The sequence below is a fragment of the Cetorhinus maximus genome, chromosome 23, assembly GCF_964194155.1.
Source record: "Cetorhinus maximus chromosome 23, sCetMax3.hap1.1, whole genome shotgun sequence".
Classification (NCBI taxonomy): domain Eukaryota; kingdom Metazoa; phylum Chordata; class Chondrichthyes; order Lamniformes; family Cetorhinidae; genus Cetorhinus; species Cetorhinus maximus.
The window spans coordinates 53025130-53051872 of NC_135901.1; the positions used below are offsets into that span (position 1 = coordinate 53025130).

General features: G+C 43.9%; 1 pseudogene; it reads left to right on the forward strand.

The window, feature by feature from the left end:
- LOC144698041 (uncharacterized) overlaps window positions 1-26743 on the forward strand; it is a 55292-nt pseudogene that overhangs the window by 16977 nt on the left and 11572 nt on the right.

The window sequence follows — 26743 nt, forward strand, 5'->3', positions numbered from 1 at the left end:
TAACAACAGATCAAACCCTGACGGTTAGATGTGAACTCACTGGAGTCTCAGCTGCGGCGCAGACAAGTGATTTTTCTCCCCATATTCTGACGACTGAAACTCTGTCTTGTCAGTTGGAATGTAGCAATTGTGGATCTAATCCTTTGACCTTCTAAAACTGGAGTGTTAGCTGGTGGGCAGTGAGCAAAGGGTTGCACACATGAAGTATCTGAATGGTCTCCCACAGGTATGACTGTGCTGCTGTGTCAGAAAATGGAATAACGAGGTGAATCCATTTCCACATTCAGGTGGTGTGATTTCATGGTGTGATTTTGCAACATAAGTGTTCAGCTCACACTGGGATCTCAAACCCTTCTGAGAATGAGCCGTACATTCTCAACCACAGTTAGAGAAAGGTGGTGCTGTAAATCTGAAATAAAAAAACAAAATATTGGAATTTTCAGCAGATCTGGCAGTGTCTGTGGAGAGTGAAAGATGTATTTAAATTTCAGGGCTGTGATTTTCCATCAGAATTGCACTGCATCAGTGAGCAGACTTGAAAACTTAACTCTATTTCTCAATTCACAGATTCTCCTGGATGTGCTGAGTATTTCCATGATTTTCTGCTTTTATCTCTGATTGAAGAAGTTGCATATGAATTGTGCATTAGATTTATTGATGACTAATGTACATTTATTCTCAACCATCTACAAGTGGAAAACTCTTCCACTTGTCTAACCTATCAACCGCTTTCATTATCTTAAAGGCCTTAGTCAGCTCTTCCTTCACTTTCATTTCCAGAGAAAAACTTTTCAATCCGTTAAATCTCTGTGAATTTGACATATTTTCCAATTCTGCCATCATTCCGGTAAATCTTTTTTGCACCACCCCCAGTGCTTCGCTCCTTCCTATAAAATGGAGGCAGAGCTAATCTGAGCATCAAAGTCACATTGTCCCAAATTCCTGTATGTTGTAAGGATCATTCTTGCAGTGGGAGAGGGAATGTGGTTTCGAGCTGTTATTCACCATCCCCTGTTTCAGCCATTCTCCCATAAGCTGAAAATAAGATTAGATGAAATGAGCAGATCTAATGAGCCGCTCTGTGACATTATGAATCAATTACAAAGTTGTCTCTCAGCCTTACAGTGAAGCGGAGGGTATTTTTCATTCTAAATTTGCTAATTATACCATTAAGAATACCTGTCAGAGAATGACTAGATTTCAGCATGGGGCCAGTGTAAAGCTCATTTAACATGATTACCAAGCAGTTAAGAGGTGAATTTGTAATTCACATGGACCTTGTTTGTGCATTTCCCAGATTAATAGTTGCACTGAGTCTGTTGTTCTCCATCTTGATATGTTCAAGAGGGAAATCCATAAATATTTGGGCACTAAGGGTTATGGTGATAGGATGGGAAAATGGAGTTGAGCTGGAAGAACATTTAATGGTGGAGCAGGCTCAAGGGACCTTTTGGTCCAACCCTGCTCCTATTTCTTGTGTTCTTATGAACATCACTGTGTATCATTTCCATTCAAGCACAGCAGATGCAGCAGCACCCGTCCACCTCCTCCCTTCCCTCATTCCAGGGCCCAAAACACTTTCCAAGGGGCACAGTGATTTACTGGTACTTCTTGCTATTCAGTATTGTCTATTCACTGACCACAGTGCGGTTTTCTCTACTTTGAGGAGATTAAATCCCAATTGGGTAACTGCTGTGTGGAACATCGCCTTTCAGTCTCCAAGCGTGACCCTGAGGTCCTGGTCATTTACCAGTTTAATCTCCACCCACTCCCACTCTGACCTCGGCCTCCTGCACTGTTCCAATGAAGCTCAATGGAAGCTCGAGGAACAGCAGCCCATCTTTCATTGCACACTTTACATCCTTCTGGACTCAACATTCATTTTGACAATTTCAAATCATAACCACTGCTCCCATTTTTTCTGACAGTAGGGTCTGGTAATGGTTCTTCTTTTACCATTTATCTCTCCTCTGGGCCTGTCTGTTGTTTATCCACTTGTCCCATTAGTTTATTTCCTTGTCTCATTATCACCCAATGCTGCCTTGCACCATCATCCCCTTTGTCATTTAATCACGAGTTCAGGCTCGGACAAGAGGGATCTTTAGAGATAGTTTGTCCCGGTGGGCTAGTGAAAGGGAGGGAAGCAGCAGAGGCAGCTGATCAGATTGTCTCAATCTTAGTGACAAAGAAGCTCCATGAGCTCCTCACACTTGTTGCTGGAGGTGAGGATGGAGGAGACAGGGCAGAGGGAGAGCCCTTCAAAAGGAACTAACTTGTGCTAGAGATATCAAAACGACTCAACTGTTCATCGCAAAGCTGATTTATTTCAATTTTATACAGAATGTGTAACTGGGCTGGAGTTTATTATCAAAAAGTAACTAACGTGTTAAAAATAGTAAAAAAAGGTTCAATGCATTGTGTTTAACACAATGCTGATTTATTTGATTTTTATCTAAGTGGGCTGGAGTTTATTAATGTCTGCAGAAACACACTATAATGAACATACTTCAGTCCTGAATGTTATTAAGAGCAAAATCACATCACGACAGTTACTTGTGAACTCTCTGGTGTCTTAGCCAGTGGGATGACTGACTGAATCCCTTCCCACATTCGGAGCAGGTAAATGGCCTCTCTCCAGTGTGAACTCTCTGGTGCAGCAGCAGGCCGGATGACTGACTGAATCCCTTCCCACATTCGGAGCAGGTAAATGGCATCTCTCCAGTGTGAACTCTCTGGTGTCTTAGCCGGTGGGATAACTGACTGAATCCCTTCCCACATTCGGAGCAGGTAAATGGCCTCTCTCCAGTGTGAACTCTCTGGTGCAGCAGCAGGCCGGATGACTGACTGAATCCCTTCCCACATTCGGAGCAGGTAAATGGCCTCTCTCCAGTGTGAACTCTCTGGTGTCTTAGCCGGTGGGATAACTGACTGAATCCCTTCCCACATTCGGAGCAGGTAAATGGCCTCTCTCCAGTGTGAACTCTCTGGTGCAGCAGCAGGCCGGATGACTGACTGAATCCCTTCCCACATTCGGAGCAGGTAAATGGCCTCTCTCCAGTGTGAACTCTCTGGTGTCTTAGCCAGTGGGATGACTGACTGAATCCCTTCCCACATTCGGAACAGGTAAATGGCCTTTCTCCAGTGTGAACTCTCTGGTGCCTTAGCCAGTCGGATGACTGACTGAATCCCTTCCCACATTCGGAGCAGGTAAATGGCCTCTCTCCAGTGTGAACTCTCTGGTGCAGCAGCAGGTTGGATGACTGAATGAATCCCTTCCCACACCTGGAACAGGTGAACGGTCTCTCTACAGTGTGGACTCGCTGGTGTGCAATGAGTTCAGATGATCGTCTGAACCCAGTCCCACAGAGAGAGCACCTGAACAGTCTCTCATCAGTGTGAAAACATTGATGGGACTTTAGTTCCACAGAACTTTTGAAGCACGTCTCACACTGTGGGCATTTAAAAGGTCTCTCATCTGTGTTAACTCGCTGGTGTCCCATGAGGTTGGCTAATTGAGTGAATCCCTTCCCACGCTCAGAGCAAGTGAATGGTCTCTCCCCAGTGTGAGTGCACCAATGCGTTCCCAGTTCCAATGGGGATTTGAATCTCTTCCCACAGTCCCCACATTTCCACGGTTTCTCTCCATTGTGACTGCATTTATGCTCCATCAGGTCAGATGATTGGCTGAAGCCTCGTCCACACACAGAACACGTGTACGGTTTCTCCCCACTGTGAACGGTGCTTTTTCCTTCCATGTTCAAAATCTGATGATATTCAGCTTACGATAAATTAGGCGACTCCATCAGATCTGTTGTGTTCTTTGGTTTCAGTTTCCCGATTTCAAATCCTCCCCTTCTAATACCCTGTGAAATTGATTTAAAACAGAAAAAAGGGAGTGAGAGAGAACCCACAAAAACACAAAGGCAGGTTGTGAAATTGAGCTGAATGAATCTGGTAATTTGTGAGGCCGGCACTGGGAAAAAGTGAACAAAAAACTGCTGGATTGTCATAAAAATCCAACTGGTTCACTAATGTCCATCAGGGGTGGGAACCTGCCACCCGGTCTGGGCCTATACAAGACTCTGGCCTCCATAAGAACATACGAAATAGGAACAAGAGAAGTCCTAACACCCCATCGAGCCTGCTCCACCATTCAATACGATCGTGGCTGATCTTGGGCTTCAACTCCACTTTCCCGCCCTCTCCCCATATCCCTCAACTCCCTGAGAGACCAAAAATCTCTCCAACTCACTCGGAAATATATTCAATGATGGAGCATCCACAACTCGCTGGGCTGGAGAATTCAATGTGACAGAGAGCGAAAGAGAGAGAGTAGTAGGAGAGACAGAGAGAGAAGGTTACTAAACAAAGCACAGGCTGTCAGTAAACAGAATTCAAGTGCATGGGATTGGGGTATTATCCTGTTATAGATTGAGAATTGGTGAACAGACAGAAAACAGAGTCGGAATAAATGTCTCATTCTCAGGATGACAGGCAGTTATTTGTGGGATACTGCAAGGATCAGTGCTTGGCCCACAACCATTCACAAACTATACAAATGATTTGAAGGCACTCATTTAAGCAGCACCTAAATTTTCACATTCTCATCCTTGTTTTTCTCCATGGTTGTGATCATTTCTATCTCTGTAACCTCCTCCAGCCTCACAATCCCCCCACGATATCTGCTCTTCTCGAATTCAAGAATTACTGATTTTAATAATTCCATCACTGGTTGCCATTCTGTCAGTTTCCAAGACTCTAGAATTCCCTCCCTAAACCTCTCCATCTCTCTACCTCATTTGCATCCTTTAAGATACTCCTTCAGACCAACCTCTTTGACCAAATTATTGGCCACCTGCCCGAGTATCTCCTTGGTTTCTAACATTTCTGTGAAATATCTTGGTAAACTATATAACAATTAATATGTGATATAAAGACAAATTGATATTTCTCCAAATCAACAACAACAATGTCCCTTCCCCATCGCTGGGTGAATAAACTATAGCTTCTTACCTAACAGCATTGTGCGAGCACCTTCACCACACGGACTTAATTAGTAATGGGTTGAAAGGTTCTGGGGAGAGGGAGGGAAATTGGAGTTGAGGCCAAAATGAGATCAGCCATGATCGTAATGAATGGCGGGGCAGGCTCGAGGGGCTGAATTGCCCACTCCTGCTCCTAGTACTTATGTTCTTATGTTCAAGGATCTATAGACATGTACACCAAGGGTCTGTACTTCCTCGGGTCCTACCATTCATCATGTACTCCCTTGCCTAGTTAGTCTTCCGAAAATGCATCACCTCACACTTTTTGGGATTAAATTCCATTTTCCACTGTCCTGCCCATCTGACCAGCCTGTCTATATTGTCCTCTAGTCTAAGGGTTTCCTCCTCGCTAGTTACTACAATAGTGATTTTTTTGTGTTACCTGTGAACTTACTGATCATACCTCCTACATTCATGTGTACATCATTAATGTCCACTAAAAACAACAAGGGACCCAGCACCTAACCCTGCAGTACGCCACTGGACACAGGCTTCCAGTCACAAAAACAACCTTTGACCATCACCCTCTGCCTCCTGACACTGAGCTAATTCTGGATCCAATTTGCCAAATTGCCCTGGATCACATGGGCTCTTACCTTCTGGACCTGTCTCCCAGGCCAGACCTTGTCAAAAGCCTCAGAGAATTCCATGTGGACTACATCAATTGAACTACCCTCATCTACACACCTCGTTACCTCCTCGAAAAATTCAATCAAATTTGTTAGACATGATCTCTCACCGACAAAGCCATGCTGACTATCCTTGATTAATCCTTGCCTCTCCACGTGGGGATTAATTCTGTCCCTCAGAATGTTTCCAAAAGTTTCCCTACCACTGATGTTGGACTCACTGGCCTATTAGCTCCCTGGTTTATCCCTACCATTCTTCTTTAATAATGGTACCACATTAGCTGTCCTCCAGTCCTCTCGTACTTCTCCTGTGACCAGAGTGGATTTGAAAATTAATGTCTGTGCCCCTGCAATCTCCCCCCTTGACTCCCACAGCACCTGGGATACATCTCATCTGGGCCTGGGGATTAATACACTTTTAAGTCCCAATAAAACCGCTAATACCTCCTCCCTCTCAATACTCATTTGTTCAAGTATATCACAGTCCCCCTCCCAGATTTCTATACCTACACCATCCTTCTGTATAGTTAATACAGATGCAAAGTACTCATTTCAAACCTCACCTACATCTTCCAGCTCCTCACACAGATTGCCATTTTGGTCCCTGATGGGCCCTAATCTTTCCCTGGTTATCCTCTTGCCCTGAATATACTTATAAAATGCCTTTGGATTTTAACTTATTTCACCCAGCTGAGTTTTTCATGCCCCCTCTTCGCCTTCCTAATTTCTTTTTTTAAGTAACCCCCTGCACTTTCTCAACCCATCAAGGGCTCCTGCTCTTTTGAGCCCTCGGTTTGTACCATAAGCTTCCCATTTTTCCCCCCTTATCTAATCCTGTCAATTCCTCAACATCCCGGTTTCTCTGGACTTGTTGGTCCTTTGTGGGAAAATGTTGGCCCTGCACTCTCACTATTTCCTTTTTGAATGACTCCCACTGCTCTGATGTTGATTTTCCTACAAGTAACTGCTCCCAGTCCACTTTGACCAGGTCCTGTCTTATCATATTGAAATTGGCCTTCCCCCAATTCAAAACCCTTATTTTCGATCCATCTTCGTCCTTTTCCATAACTACTTAAAATCTTATTGAGTTTTGGTCATTATCACTGAACTGCTCCCCCACTGACACTTCTACAACTTGCCCAGCTTTGTTCTCTAAAAGAAGGTCCAGCACCTCTCTTGTAGGACTTTTTATGTGCTGGCTTAAAAATCTCTCCTGGATACATTTGAAGAATTCAGCCCCCTCAAAGTCTTTCACACTTTGTCTATCCCAGTTAATATTGGGGAAGTTGAAATCCCCGACTGTTATTACCCTATTCTTTTGACACTTCTGTGATTTGCCTACATATCTGCCCTTCTATCTCTCCCTGACTGTTTGGGGGTCTATAGGATGCTTCCAACAATGTGATTGCCCCCTTTTTGTTTTTAAGTTCTACCTATACGGCCTGATTTAAGGAACCTTCTAAGATACCATCCCTCCTTACTGCACTAATTGACTCCTTGATCAATATTGTGACACCACCATCTCTTTTACAACCTCCGCCCCCTTCCTGTCTCACCTGAAGATTCTATACCTCGGAATATTGAGCTGCCAGTCCTGCCCCTCCCTCAGCCATGTTGCCGTGATAGCAATGATATCATATCCCCATGTGTTAATCAGCATCTGCAACTCATCTGCCTTACTCACAACACTCCTTACATTAAAATAAATGTCATCCAGCCTTGCCATGTTGCCTTGTGCCTTAACTTGACTTTGTACACCCTGCCTTCTAGACTGACTTGTTTTTTCTTATATACTTGTATGTACATCACCCCCTACTATACCTCCACTCTGTATCCCACCCTCATGCCAAATTAGTTTAAGAGCCCACCAACAGCACTAGCAAATCTCCCCGCAAGGTTCCCCACACCTTTTAAAGGACTTCTCACACTTAAATTAAAAGGTCTCTTGTCAGTGTGAATGTGCTAATGTCCCAGCAGGTGGGGTGATGTCCTGAACCTCTTACCACACTGTGAGCAACTGAACAGCCTCTAGCCAGTGTGAATTCAATGTGTTTCAGCATGTCAGTCCAAAGAGACAAATATTTCTCTTGGTTTGAGTTTGCTGTGTGTAAATCCTCCCCTTCTAACCCCCTGTAAAAGGAGTTTCCAAACACTCGGTATAAACTGGGCTCCGGGAGTTTGTAATCCGGGTTTGGTGTCCTACACCGGGGCTATGTGAACCCTCCCAGTCCACCCTCCGGCTCCATTCCTCTCCTGCACTCGGCCCTTTCTCACCCGCTGGACTTTAAATTCCACCGCAACAAAAACAAAAATACCTGGAAAAACTCAGCAGGTCTGACAGCATCTGCGGAGAGGAACACAGTTAACGTCTCGAGTCCATATGACTCTTCAACAGAACCAAGTAAAAATAGAAGAGAGGTGAAATATAAGCTGGTTTAAGGGGGGTGGGACAAGTAGAGCTGGATAGAGGGCCAGTGATAGGTGGAGATAACCAAAAGATGTCACAGACAAAAGTGCAAAGAGGTGTTGAAGGTGGTGATATTATCTAAGGAATGTGCTAATTAAGGGTAGAAAGCAGGACGAGCAAGGTACAGACAGCCCTAGTGGGTGTGGGGGGAAGGGATTGAAATAGGCTAAAAGGTAGAGATAAAACAATGGATGGAAATACATTTAAAAATAATGGAAATAGGTGGGAAAAGAAAAATCTATATCAATTATTGGAAAAAAATTCACCGCCTTCATCCTGGTTCCCCCGCCCACATTGCGCATGCTCCATTCCCAGCAGGCTCCGCCTCTCACTCCGATTGGCTGAAGGACCTGCTGCTCCCCTTCGGTCATCCAACCCCGCCCCTTATTCCTATTGGTCCGGAGCTGCCGCCAGTCATTTGGAGTCGGAACATGCGCAGTCCGTGGAGACAGACGGTAAGTGAACTCGAGCGAGCGGATTTAAAATGCGGGTTTTACAAAGACCGAGTGCGGATGCAGAATCGAAAATAAACCCGTGAATAGAGATAGGGTTGACGGGTGAATTTGGAAGCTTCATAAACTCACGGTGTCGGCCCCAAACCCTCAATAAGCAGCCACCGTTCACGGGTTTGCTCGGAGCTGCGGGAGAAAGACCCGAGTTAACGGCCGCCATCTTTATAGGGGGAATGTGGAGATTGGCCAATATTCTACAGGGCGCATGCGCGGCTGCCATCCTCACGGGGACAATGAGCAACAGCCCGAGGGAGACGTTCATAAAATGTGTGTTCACCAGGAGTTTTAGATCAGCAGCAATAGAATTATAAACCCACAGTCACTCAGCAGTACAGAATTTAATTATTGCTGAAAAAGGGAGACATATTGCTGATATTTCATGTTGCACTCCTCTGGACAGATGCAAGAAAAACAAATTTCTCAGCGAATAACAATTTATGCTGCACGAGGAATGGGTGTTGACTGGTTTGGCCAGTTAGCTCCGATTGGTCAAGGCATTACCATGGAGTATTCACCAAAGAGCTATCATCCTCCATGCTTTTGTTTAATTCAACAAACAGCCCCATCCCTGGACATGCACCTTCTGTCTGCAGTGGACAGTTCCCTGTGTATGAATACATGCAGCTTATAGCAAGCATAAGTGAGCCCCATTATGAGCCCGACTGATAATCTTTTAAATTTGATGTTCTTGCGCCTGTCCTGATGAGTACAAGATAAAAGGTTTTGACAGAATGTCTCTTTTTTTGGCAATACTCAAGTGTCTTAAAGGGGGAAAACGTGGTAGACAGAGGGAGATGTGTAGGGAGAGAATTTCAGAATTTGGGAACGAGGGAACATAAGGCAAGGTCATTAATGCTGGAGCGATTAAAATGGACAATGTACAAGCTATCAGAATTCGAGCAGTGCAGATATCTCGTAGGGTTGTGGGGCTGGAGGAAATTACAGAGAAAGGGAGGGGCGCGGCCATGGAGGGATTTGAAAACAAGGATGAGAATTTTAAAATCAAGCTGTTGCTTGACCGGGATCCAAGGCAGGTCAGGAAGCAGAGGGTGACAGAGGAACAGGACTTGCTACGACTGAAGACATGGACAGCAGACTTTTGGATGGCTTCACATTTACGGAGAGCAGAATGTGGGAGACCAGCCAGGAGTGTGTTGGGATAATCGTTCAAGTCTGGAGGTAACAACGGCAGTGATGAGGGTTTCAGCAGCAGATGCGCTGAGACAGGGTGAGGGCGGGTAATGTTACAGAGGTGGAAACAGGCGATTTTTGTGATGGCACAGATATGAGGTCAGAATCTGATCTCGAGATCAAATGTAACACCGAGATTATAAACAGACTGGTTTAATCTCAGACTGTTCCCAGGGAGAAGGATGGAGATGGTATCTAGGGAATGGAGATTGGAGCAGGGACTGAAAACAGTGTCTTCAGTCTTCTCAGTATTTAATTGGAGTTAGTTAGTCATCAGGAAGAGAAGCAGTAACCAGAATAGACCATGAGACTGATCCCAGGTTTAACTTAGTTAGAGAGGGAGAGAAGGAAGGAACGAAATCCTGGGAGGTTTGGAGAAACCACCTTCACAATCACTCATTAAATCTCCACATAGTAAGTTTTGGACACAAGGTGAACGTCTGCTATTCTGTGTGGTCGGTCAGGGAGTTTCAGATTAATGTTTTGTCATGAGTAATGACTGAAATGAATGATGAAACATATTGTTATCTTCAGTTGGACAAATTTGTTTAAAAGATACAGGAAGAATTATCCAAAACTCTGTTTGGCTTCAGCACAGGGAGGAGGGAGAATGTGTGGGACAGGGATTTGCAGCTTTGGGAGAAGAAGATAGGAAATAATGTTCCATAGAAATGAGAATTGTCTGCTCTGAATTTCTATCCTGTTCTTACAGTGATCACATTTGTAAACCCCTTTTACAGGGTATCGGAAGGGGAGGATTTACAGAGGGGGAACTCAAAGCAAACATCACATCAAGATCTGACCGAGTCACTCGATTCATCAGGACCTGAATATTATCGTCTTTGAATGTGCAAAGAGAAATGTTTGTTCTTTCTGTGGGAAAAGATTTCAAACATCAGTGTGAGTGGAAAAGCACCGAGACACACACACCCGAGTGAGAGTGTTCCAGTGAACTGACTGTGGAAAGAGCTTTAACCAGTTACGCAGCCTGAAATAACATCAAACCATTCACAGCAGGGGGAAATTGTATACGTGTTCTATGTGTGGACAAGGATTCAACTGATCATCAAACCTGGAGAGACACAGGGCACTTGAACCATGGAGAAACTGTGGAAATGTGAGGACTGTGGGAAAGGATTCAATTACCCATCCCAGCTGGAAATCCATCGACGCAGTCACACTGGGGAGAGGCCGTTCACCTGCTCCGAGTGTGGGAAGGGATTCACTCTGTCAGCCAACCTGCGAACACACCAGCGAATTCACACTGAGGAGAGACCATTCAGTTGCTCTGAATGTGGGAATGGTTTCACTCAATCATTCCACCTGCGAACACACCAGCGAATTCACAATAGGGAGAGACCGTTCGTCTGCTCTGAGTGTTGGAAGAGATTCACTCAGTCATCTGACCTGCTGATACACCAGTGGGTTCACACTGGGGAGAGACCGTTCACCTGCTCTGAGTGTGGGAAGGGATTCACGCAGTCATCCAGGCTCCGAACACACCAGCAAATTCACACTGGAGAGAGACCGTTCACCTGCTCTGTGTGTGGGAAGGGATTCACTCAGCCAGCTGGCCTGCTGAGACACCAACGGTTTCATGCTGGGGAAAGACCATTCACCTGCTCCATGTGTGGGAAGGGATTCACTCAGTCATCCCACTTACAAATACACCAGCGAATTCATACTGGAGAGACGCCATAAGAACATATGGAATAGGAACGGGAGCAGAACATTTGGCCTCTCAAGCTTGCTGTGCCATTCAATAAGATCATGACTGATCTTGTTGTCTTTGAATTTCCACATTCCCATCTAACCTCGATAACCTTTGATTCCCTTGCCTAACAAGAATCGATCTACCTGTGTCTTAAAAATATTCAATGATCGTGCCTCCACTGCCTTCTAAGGCAGAGAGTTCCCATTCGCACATCCCTCTGAGAGAAAAAATTATCCTCATCTCTGTCCTAAAAGGGCAACCCCCTAATTTTGAAACAGTGCCCCCTAGTTCTGGACTCACCCACAAGAGGAAACATCCTTTCCATGTCCACCTTGTCAAGGCCATTCAAGATCTTGTATACTTCAATCAAATCACTCCTCCCTCCTCTAAACTCCAGTGGAAACAAGCCCAGTCTGTCCAACCTTTCCTCATAAGACAGCCCACGCATTCCAGATATCAATCTAGTGAACATCCTTTGAACCGCCTCCAATGCATTTATATCCTTCCTTAAATAAGGAGACCAAAACTGCACACAGAATTCAAGGTGCAGTCCTGTACAACTGAAGCATAACATCCTTACTTTTATGTTCAACCCCTCTCCTAACAAAGGATAGCATTCCATTAGCCTTATTAATTACTTGCTGTACCTGCATACAAACTTTTTGTGACTCATTTACTAGAACACCTAGGTCCCTCTGCACCTCAGAATTATGCAGCCATTTTCCATTTAAGCAATACTCTGCTTTTTTGTTCTTCCTGCCAAAGTGACCAACTTCACATTTTCCCACATTTTACTCCATTTGCCAGATCTTTGGCCACTCATTCAACCTATCTATATCCATCTGCAACCTCCTCGTGTCCTCTTCACAACATACTTTCCTTGCTATCTTTGTGCCATCTGCCAATTTAGCGACCATGTCTTCACTCCCCTCCTCTAAGTCATTGATGTAAATCATAAAAAGTTGAGGCCCCAGCACAGACCCCTGTGGGACTCCACTCGTCACATCCTGCCAATCAGAAAAAGACCCATTTACACACACTCTCTGCTTTCTGACAGCCAGCCAATCTCCTATCCATGCTAATAAGTTACCCCCTACACCATGCGCTTTTATTTTCCATAATAATTTGATGTGGCACCTTCTCAAAAGCCTTCTGAAAATCCAAGTACAGTACATCTACAGGCTCCCCTTTATCCATTGCGCATGTTACTCCTTCAAAAAAACTCCAATCAGTTGGTTAAACAGGATTTTCCTTTCACAAAACCATGCTGACTCTTCCCGATTGCCTTGAGCTCTTCTAAGTGCCCAGCTATAATCTCCTTAATGATTGATTCTGATAACTTCCCCACGACAGACGTCAAGCTAACTGGCCTATAGTTTCCTGTTTTCTGCCTCCCTCCCTTCTTGAATAGAGGGGTTATATTTGCTACTTTCCAATCTGATGGAACCTTTCCAAAATCGAGCGAATTTTGGAAAATTAACACCAGCGCACTGACTACCGCATTAGCCGCCTCTTTTAAGACCCAAGGATGTAGTTCATTGGGTCCCAGAGACTTGACATCAGCAGCTCCTTCAATTTGCTCAGTACCATTTCCCCAGTGATTTCAATTTCACCAAGTTCCTTTCTCCTGTCACCTTCTGATTTGCAGCTATTACTGGAATGTTTTTTGTATCCTTTATATTGAACACAGAAGCAAAATATTATTCATTTCTTCCACCATTTCCTTATCTACTATTAACTCCCCACTGTCACCCTCTAGAGGACCAACACTCACTTTGCTCACTCTTTTCCTTTTTAAGCACCTGTAGAAACACTTGCTATCCATTTTTACATTTCTAGCAAACTTCCTCTCACACTCTAATTTCTTTCTCCTGATTAACCTTTTAGCCATTTTCGACTGTTCTTTATATTCTGTCCAATCATCTGTCCTGCTGCTCATCTTTGCGGAGTTGTATGCTTTTTCCTTAAGCTTGAAGCTTTCCTTAACTTCTTTAGTTAACCACAGATGGTGGGTCCTCCCCTTATAATTTTTCTATATGGTCGGGATTCATTCTGAATACTCTGAAATATCCCCTTAAATGCCTGCCACTGCTTCTCTATTCATCTATCCTCTAGGCTAGTTTCCCATTTCACTTCAGCTAGCTCAGCTTTCATCCCCACAAAGTTGCCCTTATTTAAGTTTAAGATACTAGTCTGTGACCCACTCTTCTCCCTTTCAAACTGGATGTAAAAGTCAACCATATTGTGCTCGCTGCTACCTAGCAGTGCCCTTACTCTGAGGTCATTACTTAATCCTGTTACATTACACAATACCAAGTCAAATATAACCTGCTCTCTGATTGGCTTCTGAACATGCTGCTCTAAGAAACTATCTCAAAAGCATTCTAAGAACTCCTCACCCAGGCTATTACTGCCAATCTGATACTTCCAGTTAATGTGTAGATTAAAATCACCTATGATTATTGCCGTCCCTTTATCACAAGCACACAATATTTTCTCTTGAATACTTTGTCCTACACTATGGCTGCTGTTAGCGGCCCGTCTACCACTCCCACTAATGACTATTTTTCCCCTACTATTCCTCATCTCCACCCAAACCGATTCTACATCCTGATCTCCTGATCCAAGGTCATCTCTAACTATTGCACCAATGCCCTCTTTGATTAACAATGCTACCCATACACCTTTACTGAGCTTCCTATTCTCCTTGAATGTCATGTACCCCTCAATATTAAGGACCCAATCTTAGTTGTCCTGCAGCCGCATATCCATAATTACTATCAGATCATATTTATTTACTTCTGTGTGGGTCATCAATTCATTTACTTTGTTTTGAATGCTATGTGCATTCAGATAGAGAGCTTTGAGTCTTATATTTTTGTTACCGTTGTAACATCTAGTCTTGACTGTTGATTTCTTCTTATGCTTTTTCTCTCAGTCCTTTCCTGCCATTCTCTGACCATCATTTCTCATATTACTATTTTGCTCTCCTGTCTTGACTCTACACCTTGAATTGCTACCTCTACCCAAGCTTGATCCCTCACTGCTCTTGTTCAGTTTAAAGCCTTCTCTACTTCCCTAACTATGCGATTTGCAAGGACACTCATCCCAGCACAGTTCAGGTGTAAACCATCCCAACGGTACAGCCCCCACTGTCCCCAACACAGATACAAGTGCCCCACAAACCGGAACCCACTTCTCCCACACCAATCTTTGAGCCACGCATTGGTCTCGCTAATCTTATTTGCCCGATGCCAAATTGCACGTGCCTCAGGTAATAATCCAGAGATTATTACCTTTGAGTTTCTGCTACATAATTTGGTGCCTATCTCCTTACACTGAATTTACAGAACCTCTTTCCTAGTTCTACCTATGTCATTGGTACGTACATGGACCACGACAACTGGATTCTCCCCCTCCCATTGCAAGTCCCTCTCCAGCCCTGAGCAGATGTCCCGAACCCTGGCACTGGGCAGGCAACACAGCCGTCTGGACTCTCACTTTTTGCTGCAGAAAACAGTGTCAATGCCCTCACTATACTATCCCTTACTACCACTACATTCCTTTTTGCTCCCCCTGCGTGAATGGCTTCCTGTACCACAGTATCATGGCCAGCCAGCTCATCCACCTTGCACATTTCACTTTCATCCACACAGGTTGTGAGCACCTCAAACCTGTTTGACACTTGCAAAGTCTGAGGCCCCTCCACTCCTGCCTGCTCAGTCCCACTACCTGCCTCACTGACAGTCACATCCTCCTGTCCCTCACTGCTGATCAAAACAGATGACCCTCTTCTAAGAGGTATGACTGTTTTCTGGAACAAAGTATCCAGGTATTTCTCCCCATCCCTTATGTTGCACAGTGTCTGCATTTCGATTTCCAGATCAATAATCCTGATCCGGAATTCCTCAAGCTGCTTACACTTCCTGCAGACGTGTTTGTCATGGATCGCCTTGGCATCCAAAAGCTCCCACGTGTCACAGCTGCAACATAACCCCTGTCCTACCATTCTAACTTATGTTATTTAGTTAATTTACTTTAATTACTTTCTTCCTATGTATGCTACAATTTACTGTGTTTACTGAATGCTAGCATCACTGACAACTAAAGATTATATGCTTCTTAACTACAATGGATGTGTATTAGATGTTGATTTAAGTAACTCTATTTTATTGCTTGTTTAAAATCTTTGTTGTTTTATTTGAGTTTTAAAGTTTTCAAATTTTGGATTATGATTGTAAAGTTTTAGTTATTTTTATTTATAGATCTACCTGAACTCGCCTGTCCTAAGTTGGTTTCTCACACACTGTCCCTTAGACTGAGCACTTACCAACCAATCAACGTACCAGCTTCCTGTGACATCACAGTTGCCTCTTTCCCCCCTCTCCTGCTGCCTCACAGCAGCTGCAACAGTGAAACAGCCCATTCCTCACTCAGATCCCCCGTCTGTATTTATAGACGCTCCTCACTCAAATCCCCGGTCTGTATTTATAGATGTTCCTTACTCAAATACCCCGTCTGTGTTTATAGACGTTCCTCACTCAAATCCCCCGTCTGTATTTATAGACGCTCCTCACTCAAATCCCCTGTCTGTATTTATAAACGTTCCTCACTCAAATCCCCAGTCTGTATTTATAGACACTCCTCACTCAAATCCTCACTCTGTATTTATAGACGCTCCTCACTCAAATCCTCGGTCTGTATTTATAGACGCTCCTCACTCAAATCCCCGGTCTGTATTTATAGGCGTTCCTCACTCAAATCCCCGGTCTGTATTTATATGTGTTCCTCACTCAAATATCCTGTCTGTATTTATAGACACTCCTCACTCGAATCCTCAGTCTGTATTTATAGACACTCCTCACTGAAATCCTCACTCTATATTTATAGACGCTCCTCACTCAAATCCCCCGTCTGTATTTATAAACGTTCCTCACTCAAATCCCCAGTCTGTATTTATAGACACTCCTCACTCAAATCCTCACTCTGTATTTATAGACACTCCTCACTCAAATCCCCGGTCTGTATTTATAGGCGTTCCTCACTCAAATCCCCGGTCTGTATTTATATGTGTTCCTCACTCAAATATCCTGTCTGTATTTATAGACACTCCTCACTCGAATCCTCAGTCTGTATTTATAGACACTCCTCACTCAAATCCCCCATCTGTATTTATAGGGGCTCCTCAGCTCCCCACTGTCTCCTGCAGGTCTGCTCTGCTCTGACTCCCAGCAAGGTAGGCCTCACTCGAATCCCCGACCTGTATTTCTAGGCGCTTCTCATCTCCCGAGTATCTCCCACAGGTCGGCTCTGCTCCAACTCCCAGCAAGGTAGAGGGATGGAGCCAATGACTATGGAGTGGAGTTTGTAGCGAGGACTGAAGACAATGGCTTTCGTCTTCTCAATACTTAAATGGAGGAAATTTCTATTAATCCAGTACTGGATGTCAGACAAGTCAGGACGGTGTGTGACTTGGAGGGGAACTTGGAGGTGATGGTGTTCACCTACACCTGTTACCCTGGTCCTTCTAGGGATGGAGATTTAGAGTTTATCCCTTTGTTTTATCCAATACCTCTCCAACCTCTCTCTCTATTTGCTCCGATGGAGTCCAGAGTCTTGTGTAGGCCCAGACCGAGTGCCAGGTTCCCTTCCCTGTAGGACATTAGTGAACCTGTTGGGTTTTTATGACAATCCAGCAGCTTTCATGGTCACATTTTCCTAGTGCCGGCCCCACAAATTCCCAGATTCATTCAGCTCAATTTCACAACCTGCCTTTGTGTTTTTGTGGGTTCTCTCTCACTCCTTTTTTTCTGTTTTAAATCAATTTCACAGAGTATTAGGAGGGGAGGATTTTAATTTGGGGAAGTGAAATAAAACATCACATCAGGATCTGATGGATTCGCCAAATTTGTGGTAACCTGAATATCATTGGATTTTGAAAATGGAAGGAAAAAGCACTGTTCACATTGGGGAGAAACCGTACACGTGTTCTGTGTGTGGATGAGACCAGCCGATCATCTGGCCTGTCAGAACATAAATACAGTCACAACGGAGAGAAGCTGTGGAAACGTGCAGATTGTAGGAAGGGATTCACTTATGCAGTTCAGCTGGAAACTCATCGAGACAGTCACACTGGGGAGAGGCTGTTCACCTGCCCAGAGTGTAGGAAGGGATTCATTAATTCATCCAACCTGCTGAGGCACCAGAGAGTTCACACGGGGGAGAGACCGTTCACTTGCTCCATTTGTGGGAAAGGATTCACTCAGTCATCCAGCCTGGTGATACACCAGCAGGTTCACACTGGGGAAAAGCTGTTCTCCTGCTCCGAGTGTGAGAGAGGATTAACTGACTCATCCAACCTGCTGGCACACCAGCGTCTTCACACTGACGAGAGAACGTTCAGGTGCTCTCACTGTATGACTGGGTTCAGGCGTTTATCTGAACTCACTATACAGCAGCGAGTCCACACTGGGGAGAGGCCATTCACCTGTATGTGGGAAGGGATTCACTCAGTTATCCACCCTGCTGAGGCACCAGTAAATTCACACTGGGGAGAGACTATTCACCTGTATGGAGTGTGGGAAGGGATTTACTCAGTTATCCAGCCTGCTGAGACATGAACAAATTCACACTGAGGGGAGGAAATTCAGCTGCTCCGAGTGTGGGAAAAAATTCGCCCATTCAAACAACCTGGTTCACAGCGAGTTCACACTGGGGAGAAGTTGTTCAGCTGCTCCGAGTGTGGGAAGAGATTTACTCAATCATCCCATCTAAAGACACATCAATAAATTCACACTGATGAGAGACCTTTTAAATGTCCAGACTGCAAAAAGTGCTTTAAAAGTTCTGGGGAACTGGTGTCCCATCAATTGGTTCACACTGATGAGAGACCACTTAGGTGCTTTCACTGTGGGACTGGGTTTAGGTGATCCTCTCAACTCGCTGTACACCAGTGAGTTCACACGGGGGAGTGGCCGTTCAGATGCTCCAAGTGTGGGAAAGGTTCACTGAGTCATCCCACCTGCTGCCATACCAGCGAGCTCACAATCGGGAGAGACTGTTCACCTGCTCTGAGTGAATCCCTTCCAACACTCGGTCAGCTAACCGGGTGAAACACCAGTGATTTCGTAAGTAACTGCAGTGATTGGATTTTCCTGTTAATCACATCCAGGACATGTTCATTGGGGTCTGTTTCTGCTGATGTTAATAAACTCCAGCCCTGTCATTCTGGTTAATATTCTGTATAAAAATCAAATAAATCAGTTTTGTGTTAAACACAGTGCGTTGAGTCTTTTTAATATCTCGAACACAAGTTAGTTCCTTTGAAGCACGTTCCCTCTCCTTTAAATCTGCCATCATCACTCCCTCCGCAATAAAACCAATCCTTGACCCCAATGCCCTTGCAAACTATCTCCCCATTTCTCTCCACCCTTTTTTCTCCAAAGTCCTGGTCACCTCCAAAATCCACGCCAATCTTTAATGGAACTCCATGGTTCAATCCCTCCAATAAGAAAACTGCCCCTACCACAATATTGAAACAGCTCTCATCAAAGTCAAAAATTACATCATCTGTGAATGTGACAAAGGTAAATTCTCCCTCATTGTCCTTCTTGGCCTGTCTGTGGTCTTTGACACCATTGACTGAACCATCCTCCTCCAATGCCTCTCCACTGGTGTCCAGCTGGGTGGGACTACATGCTCCTGATTCCTTTCTTATCTCTGTCATTGTAGCCAGAGAATCACCTGCAGGAGCTGAGATTATCTGAGTTACATTTTCATTGACTCACACTCGGTAAGTGATCAGGTGTCACTGAACTTTGACACACAGATGTTTCATTATCACTTTCACAGTGACCGCGTCTGACAGACCAAGTCCTTCTTTCTGCAGCAGCCCTTCTTGATCAGATCAACAGAGAAGAGTGAAGACATAGCCACTACCCAAGCTCATAGCAATAAATATGTCTGCTAATGCCCATTAAAATATAAAGCACAGCAGAACAACAGGGTGTTAGTTTGTGACAGACTTATTGAAACAGATTAATTCCCAAGAATTTGCCAACAGGTCCATTATTGCAGGATGCAAATGGTAGGAGATGGACCTTGTCATTCTTAGTTTGTAATGTCTATGTTAGCAGAATCTCACCCTCATACAGACTCACTCATTAAGTAGTCAGGTCTCACTGAACTATGACACAAGCTGTGTGTATCTATGTTACACTTATACGGACTCACTCAGTGAGTGGTCAGATCACATTGAACTATTACACAATCATATTCCAATGACTCACACAGATTGCATTTTGCAGACCATATCACTCTGGATGTATCAGACCCTTTCCACAAGATTGATGTGTGATCTTGTGGTGTGGACAATAACATTGACTATGTTATTGTCCACACCACAAGATCACAGCGCTACAAACACCTGGAACTTCCTGTTAGAATGTAAATCTGGGAGAACAATGGAATGTTGCTCTGTTACAAACATATTGATAGAGATTGACTGTCAGAATGAACCAATAATTTTTACCACGTTATAGATTTGGTTTGGTGCTTGGCATTTAGCCCATCGTGTCTGCACTGGCTCTCCGAATCAGCAACTCAACCAGTCCTATTCTTCTGCCTTTTCCCCATAAACCTGTATATTCTTCCTTTTCAGATAATAGCCTAATTCCTGCCTGAATGCTTCAATTGGACCTGCCTCCACCACACTCCCACACAAAGCATTCCAGACCCTAACCAGATACTGCGTGAAAGGATTTTTCTCATATCATTGTTGATTATTTTACTGATCACTTTAAAACTATGCCCTCTTGTTCTCAATCCTTTGATGAGTGGGAACAATTTCTCCTTATCTACTCTGTGCAGCCCCCACTTGATTTTGAATAACTCTGCCAAATATCCTCCCAGCCTCCTTTTCTCTAATGAAAACTGTCCTAATTTTTTCCAATTTATCTTCTGATGTGCTGTCCTTCCTCCCTGGAATCAAGCTTGTGAATCTTTTCTGCACCCTCTCCAATGCCTTCACATCCTTCCTGAAGTGTGGTGCCCGGAAATGGATGCAATAAACTACCTGAGGCCAAGCGAGTGACTTATACATGACCTCCTTGCTCTTCTACTCTATGCCCCTATTAATAAAACCCAGGATACTGTATATTTTATTAATCACTCTCTCAATCACTCTCCTGCCACATTCAATGACTTATGGACATATACACCCAGGTCCCTTTCTCCTTCAACCCCTTTTGTATCTTCTGCAAACTTTGAAATTTTTCCCTTTACATCAAGATTTAGGTCATTAATATATCAGGAAAAGCCCGAGTCCCAACACTGACCCCTGGGGAACACCATTACAAACCTTCCACCAGCCTGAAAAACATCCATTAACTACTTTCTGTTTCCTTCCACTGAGCCAATTCCGTATCCATGTGGCTACTGTCCCATTTATTCCACGAGCTATAACTTTGCTTAAAAGTCTGTTGAGCAGCCCTGTACAGAATGCCTTTTGAAAGTCCATGTACACTATATCAAGAGCATTGCCCTCATTAACCCTCTCTGTTACCTCTTCAAAAAACTCCAGGAAGTTAAACATGATTTTCTCTTAAGAAGTCCATGTTGTTTTTCCTTTATTAAGCTGCATTTGACCATGTGACTGCTAACTTCGTCCAAATTATAATTTCTAGAAGTTTCTCACCACTGAAGTTAAAATAATTGGCCTGCAATTGCTGGGCTTATCCTTACACCTATTCTGGAACAAGGGTGTAACTTTTGCAATTTTCGAGCCCTTTGGTACCTGAGTCTAAGGCACAATTAAACATTATGGCCACCGCCTCTGTAAATTTCACTCTAATTTCTCCCAGGATCCTTGGGTGCATCTCTTTTGGCTCAGGTGATTTCACAACTTTAAAGTAAAAGCAAAATACTGCGGATGCTGGAATTCTGAAACAAAAGCAGAAAATGCTGGAAAAACTCAGTAGGTCTAACAGCATCTGCGGAGGGAGAACAAAACAGTAAGTCATACAGACTCGAAACATTAATTGTTTATTTTTTCATTCCACAGATGCTGTTAGACCGGCTGAGTTTTTCCATAATGTTCTGTTTTTCTTTCACAACTTTAAGTATTGATAACCTATCTAATATCTCCTCGAATTCAATTTTAAACCTTTCTGAATCTGAATGACCTCCTCTTTCACCATGTTCTTGGTAGCATTTTCTTCCTTTGTAAAGGCAATTGCAAAGTATTCATTTCGACTCTCGGCTATGCCATTTGCCCCCATGTGTAAATCCTCTTTTTCGTCCCTTATCATCTCTAGTCCGAATGGCAGGAGTTGGAACTTGATCTTTCTTATTTTCTATCCCGATGCGAATTGAACCTTCCCCTTGCTTTCCCAGTTTCAGGCAAAGATTAACTGAGACGAGGTCTCTAATGGCGGCCTGATTACCCACAACCCCGTGCGCCTCAGAAACCGCTCTATCTGCCGCGGGTTGTCCGGGTGGATGGCGCATGCTCGGAGTCTCCTGCTCTCTTTGCTTGAGGTTGGTGCCGGAGAGAAGCCGGAAGCAGCGGATTGTGAGAGTGGAGAATGTTCATTGGTTCCCATCAACATGTTCACACTGACGAGAGACCATTCAACTGCTCCAACTGTGGAAAGGGATTCACTCAGTTGTCCCATCTGCAGACACACGAGTGAGTTCACACTGATGAGGCATTTTAAATGCCCGGACTGCGGGAAGTGCTAGAAATGTTCCAGGCAACTGATGCCTTATTAACATGTTCAGACTGACGAAAGACCGTTGAGGTGCTCTCATAATGGGCCTGGCTTCAGGCAATCCTCTGACCTCACTGTACACCAGTGAATTTACACTGGGGAGAGGCTGTTCTCACGCTCCGAGTGTGGCAAGTCATTTGGTTGTTCATCCACACTTCAGTGATAACAACCAGTTCACAAGCATAAAGATAAAATACTGCAGATGCTGGAAATCTGAAATAAAACAAAGTGTAGAAAGACTCAGCCGGTCTGGCAGCATCTGTGAACAGAAAAACAAAGTTTACGATTTGAGTCCACATAGACTCTTCTTTAGAAGAGTCACATGGACTCGAAACATTAACTCAAGTTGACAAGTAACTACAGTGATTGGATTTTGCTGTTAATCACATTTGGGACTGAACCATGTTCTATGGGGTCTGTTTCTGCTGATGTTAATAAACTTCAACCCAGTTATAGGGGTTAAAATTCTGGATAAAAGTCAAATAAATTAGCTTTGTGTCAAACACAGAGTGTGTCGAGTCTTTTTCATTTCTCTACAGAAGTTAGTTCCTTTTGAAGTGCTCTCTCTCTCTCCCATGCCTGTTCTGTTCTCACCTCCAACAGCAAGTGTGAGGAGCTCATGCAGCTTCTTTGTCACTAAGATTGAGTCAATCCGATCAGCTGCCTCTGCTGCTTCCCTCCCTTCCACTAGCCCACCGGGACAACTGTCTCTAAAGATCCCTCATGTCCGAGATCTGAACTCAGATCTTTCTCCAGTTTCCTATTTCCCTTCATAACCTTTCAGTGTTCATCTTGTCCATGAGACTCGCCTTCTGCTCCAGTGACCCGATTCCCACTGAACTGCTGACCATTCAACTTCTCCATGTTGGCTGATATTGTTCATGTTTTTTTTTTCCCCTCTCTTCTGGTACTGTCCCTCTCACCTTTAAATCCACTGTCATCATCCATCCTAAAAAAAGGATCTATCCTTGATACCTCCTATTTCTCATCTCCATGCTGCCACGAGGTGACATCATCCAAAAGCACCACGTTAGTTTTCACATGTACACTGACAACACCCAGCTCTACCTCACCACCATCCCTCTCCATCCCTTCACTGTTACTAAATTATCAAACTGCTTATCCAACATTCCGTACAGGATGAGCAGAAATTTGCACCTTTTAATAATTGGGAAGATCAGAGCCATTGTCTTCAGTCACCAGTACAAATTCCATTCCCTAACTCCTGAGTCCATCCCTATGAGGTAACATTGGGATATGTTGTCCTATGTTTGTCAAGCCAGGAATCTTTGTTCCTAAGCGAGAGAGAGAGGGAAAGGGGGAGCCATTCGTACAATATTCAATACACTTCTGAAGATTTTATAAGGTTATTAGGCAGTGATTTCTTACAGATATAACCACCTTGAGAAGGGAATATCCTTATTGATTTCTCACAACTGATTTCTGACTAACCTCACTATTTCTAAGCTACGAGCTTGTTTTCCTAATTTCTTTATGACAAACCGTGGATAACACACTAAAGCTACTAGAATGATCAGAATCAGCAACACAAACTCTTGAGCTGCCACCAAGAGTAAATGTGAAAACTTTATCCACTAAATGTGATAACTATCGACTGAGATTCATCCTCCTCACCTGCAGATCATCTCACACAATTTTAAATTATTGACATTGGTAAATACATCTGGTTCAAACAGAAGTTCATGCACGGACTTTAAAGATTCTCTAGCTCACTATTCACCTTCATCCACCTTGTGGATATTTTCTAAACCTAGAGTTTGTTTCCCTCTTCACTTTAATTTTACTCCCTCTGATAGGTACTGGTGTGTTTAATTCTATCCTGATTGTTTGAAAGCCAGTTTCTCTATGGAGTGTGTGTCAATATCTTGATGATTTAAAATGTTGTCTCATTCAATTTTCCACAATAGTCACTTCATGTTGTTCTGTTGTCAAGTAGCTGAGTATGCCTGGGACCTGTTCTTCAGTGTAGGGTCACCATGCATTTCCACATGGCGACCTGGGAGGGATGGATCCGGCGGCTGGGTTAGATAGAGAGTGTGGGGATGGTAGATTCAGCAGCGGAATTCAAAAGGGAATTGGACCAAATACTGCAACATGTCCAGGGAAAAGGTAGGGGAGAGGGGCCAGGTGAGTTAATTCCAGAAGAGTAAGAGGCTTCCCTTTTCAGACGCAGATGAAGAGTTTTTTTTTTGATTTTTCAGAGGGTCGTTAGTCTGAGGAATTTTCTCCAGAAAGCAGTGGAGGCTGGGTCATTGAATTTATTCAAGGCTGATTTGGACAGATTTTTGGTAGAGAAGAGACTCAAAGGTTATGGGGGGTGGTGAGGGTGGGGCTGGGTACGGACAGACAGACAGGAAAGTGGAGTTGAGACCACAAACAGATCAGCCTTGATCTTATTGAATGGTTGAGCAGGGTCACAGGGCTGAACGGCCTCTGTTCCTCTGACCCGGCTGAATGGTCTCTATATGTTGTTTTTGGCTCTGATTTTATGGTACAGTGAGGGGCTCGAAAGACAAAATGGTCTATTCCTGTAGCTATTTGTTATGTTCCAATTCAGTCCCGTTACTAATCAAGGCAATGGTTACTTTCATATTGCCGGCAGTAGCGTATGCGAGTGGTCTCAGGCGCTGGATTTAAGCACCAGTTCCTATTAAATCATAGATTTTAATCCCACCATTGCCAAAGTTTCAGTTGGTTTGCCTTTCAGACGTTTCATCAAATCCTTTAGAATAGGCTCGGGGTATTTGACATATGATGTAGTTCGTCTTGGTAGGTAGAACAAGGGAGGCTGTAGGAATTGCAGGGTGACTGGGAATAGGTGGGGCTGAATGCTCTCATTCTCTGCTGTAACCATTCCAGGATTTTACATGAACAACAATGACGCTAGGATAAGGCTTGCAGCCGTGGCTGAGTGGTTACAGGGATGGATTTAAAATCCACTGGGGCCTCCCCTCGTGGGTAAGAGTCCTGCTGACTGTACTTCTCGCTGTTCCTTCGTTTTGCTGCCTCCAGAATTAACTATTGGTTAAATGGAATCAGCACCTTCCAAACACTCCCGTGTAGTTTTCCTGCTTCACTTCCGTGTTGCTTCATTTCTGTTGATCCAAAGAATTCACGGAATTTGCAGTCAGAAATGATACAACACTGAGCTGATTTGTGCCATACTTGCGTTCTGAGAGTTTTTATCTCCTTAGAGATAAAACCTTGCCCACTATTACTCACGCTGCATGTGTCTGTGTGTCTCAATGTGGTTCAGTTCCCCGAGGGGTGAACACATTTTTTATCATCGCAAACCTTATTCACTTTCGTTATATATCTTCATGGTAAATGGTACAGAGAATAACAACAGGTTGAAAAGTTGCAAGAGGAGATTGACCCTTTGTATTTATTTGAGTGGAGACTGCTTATTGACTCAGTGCCTGTATCTGAAACAGCAGAGGATGATTGAAATTTTCACTGAGCAACATTTTAACAGACAATGGATTCATTCATTGTGATGGTGTGTTCCAGTTCGGTAAAAGCAATTTGACAGTCAATTTCTATTCGTTGCTTTGAACCCAATCTTTCTAATAGGTTGAATGTTACGCACATGTTTGTTTCAGTTTCTCGCGTTATTTGAAATGAATATTCATAAATCTATTTAGTCAAAGAGCCATAGAGGTCTACAGCACAGCAAGAGGCCCTTCAGCCCATCGAATCTGCGCCGTCAAACAAGTACCTAACTGTTCTAATCCCATTTTCCAGCACTAGGCCCATAGCCTTCTATGCCATGGCATTGCAAGTGCACATTCAAATACTTCTTGAATGTTATGAGGGTTTCTGCCTTTACCACCCTTTCAGGCAGTGAGTTCCAGATTTCCACTAACCTCTGGGTGAAATAATTCTTCCTCACATCCCCTCTAAACCTCCTTCCCCTTATCTTAAATATATGCTCCCTGGTTATTGATCCCTCCACCAAGGGGAAATGTTCCTTCCTGTCTACTCTATCTATGCCCCTCATAATTTTATACACCTCAATCATGCCCCCACTCAATCTCCTCTGCTCCAAGAAAAATAACCCCAGCCTATCTAATCTCTCCTTATAACTAAAACTCTCCAGCCCAGGCAACGTCTTGGTAAATCTCCTCTGCACTCTCTCCAGTGCAATCACACCCTTCCTATGATGCTGATTCCAGAACTGCACACAATATTTGGAGACACGCAATACTTGTGTGAGAACTTACTGAATAACAGCAGGGCTGGCAAAGTTTGGACAATATTTCCTTGTAGCCAAAGGACACAAAGTAGAATTATGTCGGTAATATGAGTAGAAGCAGGAAGAGAGGGAATCTATTTGACCCTAGGTTTTCTTAAACCATTAAACCTTCAGTTGGAATCTAACACTCTAGTGGTCCA